This window comes from Ovis aries, chromosome X (assembly GCF_016772045.2).
Source record: "Ovis aries strain OAR_USU_Benz2616 breed Rambouillet chromosome X, ARS-UI_Ramb_v3.0, whole genome shotgun sequence".
Classification (NCBI taxonomy): Eukaryota; Metazoa; Chordata; class Mammalia; order Artiodactyla; family Bovidae; genus Ovis; species Ovis aries.
The window spans coordinates 129538820-129543189 of record NC_056080.1 but is presented as its reverse complement, the minus strand read 5'-3'; positions in this window follow the sequence as shown (position 1 = coordinate 129543189).

The window sequence follows — 4370 nt, the reverse complement described above, 5'->3', positions numbered from 1 at the left end:
TCCATATTTTGCCTGTTTGCCTGACAGTGACTTCTTTTAGAGGTTTTGATACTCTGGTTGATGGGGAAAAATGTGTCTTATTTTAAAACTAAAACGAATACCAAACATAACTGAAGAAACATTGGGGTTTCAAACAAACCAGACTGAGGGGGGCAGTCCCATGTTAGCAGAAAAATAGAATGGGGAGACCACTTTCTCCCCAACAAATGCATCGAAAGATCATTTGAATGCTGAGCAAATTCCACAAAACAACTTCTGAACGTTGGTGGAGAACACCAGCCACCCAGAAAGGCAGCTCATTCTCTTCCAAAGGAGGTAGGGCAAAATATAAAAGATAAAAAGAGAGACAAAAGAGTTAGGAACAGAGACCTATCCTGGGGAGGGAGTCGTGAAAGAGGAGGAGTTTCAAATATCAGGATACCCTTTCACAGGTGGCTCTGTGGGGAGTTTTGGAATGTCAGAGGGCAACATAACTGGGAGGAGAAAAATAAAAAAATAAACCCCACAGCTTATGTGCCTAACAGCAACTCCCAACAGAGAAGTAGCCCAGATGCTCTCATCCACCACCAGCAGGTGGGGGTTGAACAGGGAGGCGCAGGATGCATTGCTTAGGGGAAGGACTGGGCCTGAATGCCCTGAGGACAATCTGAGGGAGCTAATGTGAGATAGCAACCCAAACTGTGGGATAGCCAGAGAGAGAGAAAAAAGAGAGAGAGAGAGAGAGAGAGAGAGAGAGAGAGAACTTTCCTGCAAAAAGCTCTAAGCTAAGGCACTGCCAGGTCCACTCACAGAACAAAGGACTGAGTGAATACCAGAGGAGAGTTAGCTGGCTGAGGACCAGCCCATCCCCCGTTGGAGGCAGAGAGGCAGGCGGATAGCCAGAGCCAGAAAGGGGCAATCTCAGCCCAGAGAGAGCATCCTCTCCCAAACTGTGAGCAGGCTCCCAGTTGCTAACCAAGTCTTCCAGGGATCCTGGACGGTGGACATCTGCCTGGAGGGCCACAGCCAGAGATCAGCTCCCCAGAGGAGACACATGGCACACGTGAGACGGTGCTCCTGCTGCACACCCAGGAAACTGAGCAGCTGGGACAGGGGAAGTGATAAGATGTGCTGCACACCTGGGGAGAGTGTACGTGCCAGGTACCTGGTCACCTGAGCTGCACGGACCTGGGAAGGACACAAAAGGCAGGGCCAACGGAGTCTGTGTTCCTTTGTGGAGAACCCGAGAACCTGAACCTGAGCGGCTTAGACCTGGAATGTGCATACAACCTAGGGCCCGCCTCAGACAGTTCCTGGCAGAGCAACCTAGAGCCTGAGCAGTGTAGACTGGGAAAACATACGCGCCATGAGGGGGGCCAAACCCAGTGTGGCCGAGGCACTGCAAGCACTCCCCACACACGCTAGTGATATTTGTTTGCAGTGTTCCTCACTCCCCACAGCACAACTGACCAAGTGAGCCTAAATAAGTGACCACCTTCGCCCCCTTGTGTCAGGGCAGAAACTAGACACTGAAGGGACCAGAAAACAGAAGAAGCTAAAATAAACTGAGGGAATCGCTTTGAAGTGACAGGTGACCTATTATTTAGTGGAGTCTTATACTGCATGCCCCAGCTTTCACACCAAAGTGGACTGAAATGTCTAACCATTATAGACATCGTAACCATTTGTATAGACAAAGAAACACGCAGGTAGACAGCAAGGAGAATGTAAGTACAGATTTCTTGGTGAAAGGAACACAGACAGACCTGGCCTGAATAACTAACTTTTCTGATTTAGGAATACAGAGTTTTCTCATATACCTCATGGCCCTCTTCTTTTTGGGTCCTCTGATATCTGACATTTATTTGTAATTTGCCTCCTCGATTGTGAAAAGTCCATATCCACAGAGTCATAAATGGAGCAGTTTTGAGGAAAAAAATTAGGGAGAGGGAAAAGCATAAAAAACTGCCCTTGTATGATGTTGGAGATGGTTAAGGGAAACACTTTATTATATGTATTTCACTTGAATTACTTTCCAAAGGGAGATTTGAGATCATTGGAGGTTATTCTTTTATATCGAATATTTCCTACCAAGCAGGCTCATCAAGAGAAGCATGGTTTCTGTAATCCTCTGATAGAATCACACAAAGGCAAAACCATGCATGATACTGGATCAGACTCTCTTTTTATTTATTTATTTATTTATCTTACTTTACAATACTGTATTGGTTTTGCCATACATCAACAGGAAGGAAGAGGCAGGAAATGTTCCCATGTTTATTTCAAAATCTGTATCTCCTATGGCTTGAATTTGTGCCTCTAAAATTAATGTATCTATGCCATAAACACTCATATTCATATGTGATCATATTTGGAGATGAGCATTTACCAAGCAAACAAGTTCAAATATGTTCATTAGAGTAGGTCTTAATCTAAATGAGTCATATCCATATAATAAGGGAAAATCAGACATAGACACATACACAGAGGAAAGAAAATGTGGACAGGTATATGGGGATTTCAGTTATCTGCAGGCCAAGGAGAGGCCTCACACCTTGCATAAGATCAATTCAGATGAAACCTTGATTTGGACTTAGAACCTCCACAAGTATGAGACAAATGAATGTTGTTTAAGTGACCAAATCACTAGCATTTTGTACAGGAGCTCTAGAATACTTGAGAAAGTGTTGAAAGTGTTACTCGCTCAAGCATGTTTGACTCTTTGTGACTCCATGGATTGTAGCCTAGCAGGTTCCTCTGTCCATGGAATTTTCCAGTCAAGAATACTGGAGTGGGTTTCCATTTCCTACTCCAGAGAATCTTCTGGATCCAGGGATTAAACCTAGGTCTCCTGCATTGCGGTGGATTCTTTACTACCAAGCCATTTCCTAATACTGATAATATATATAAATGACTTTGATTAGTTTTATAAGACCAACTATAAAGTAGATAATTGTGCTTGTTACCCTACTGTCAGAGTAGATAAATAATCAAACCTGTTACCTGCTGTCATCAGACCTGAACACCCCAGGAAGACAGTTATTGATTCAGTCAGGAAAACCTCATTGTAGAGTGGTTCAGTGACTGTGCCTACCAGTTTGAGTCCCTCCTTGGCTGACGTGGAGTCAACATGAACTTTTTTAGCTTCTCTGACTGAATGAATGCTCTCACCATCCCTATAATGTTAAGCTGCAAATCATGAAGGTTTTCCACTTCAAGAACAAGAGAATGAGGGGTGAAAAAGAATGACATTAGATCAGCTGAACAAGTTAGGGTAGAAACTTGTGATTCTAGGAAGTGTGAAATGGGTTGGGGTTTTTTTTTTTTTCCCTGAATTTTCTGTTGCACTTAACTTCTATGCTGTGTCGGAGTCCTCTTTTTATGTGAATCCAGAAACAATGGTAATGTTGAGAAGGTTTCTGAATGGAGTATGCCTATCCTATCAACACCATCATTCGTGAGTTGAGACTGGCAATTGTTATTTAAGCCGTGAAGCCATTTCCCTTATTTCGCCTTCACAGTGATCCACAACATTGCAAGGTGATTGCTCACTAGGCGCTCTTATTTCCTCAATCATCAACTGAAGTGAACAATTACCAGTATTACTCCTCCTTCCAATCTTCAACATCAAACTCTGCTTTTCCCATCTCCATCCTAGATTTCCTGTGTATCAGAGACTTTTGAGGTCCCAGTTATCCCCTCAAAACCCAATTGTGGTTATTTTCAGTGTTTTTTTTTTAATATAACTGATATGTTTATTTAATGTCTGAATTTACAAATGTGAAAGAAACACAGCTCATTAAAATATCTAATGGAATCTTAAAATGACTTCCTACACAAGATATGTATTATTTAGGTCTTCAGTCCATTTTGAGTTTATTTTTGTATATGCTGCTAGAGAATGTTCTAATTTGACTTTATTGCATGTAGCTATCCAATTATCCAAGCACCACTTATTGAAGAGACTGTCTTCTCTCCATTTGCACATTCTTGCCTTCTTAAATTGTAGATTAATCGATCATGGACTGCAAGGATATGCAACCAGTCAATCCTAAAGGAAATCAGTCCTGAATATTCATTGGAAGGACTGATGCTGAAGCTGAAACTCCAATATTGTGTCAAATGATGTGAAGGACTGACTCCTTGGAAAAGACCCTGATTCTGGGAAAGATTGAAGGTGGGAGAGAAAGGAATGACAGAGGATGAGATGGTTGGATGGCATCACCGACTTGATGGACATGAGTTTGAGTAAGCTCTGAGAGTTGGTGATGGACAGGGAAGCCTGGTGTGGTGTAGTCCATGGGGTCGCAAAGGGTCACACATGACTGGGAGACTGAACTGAACTGAACTGAACTGAACTGACCATAAGCCCATAGGTTGATTTCTGAGCT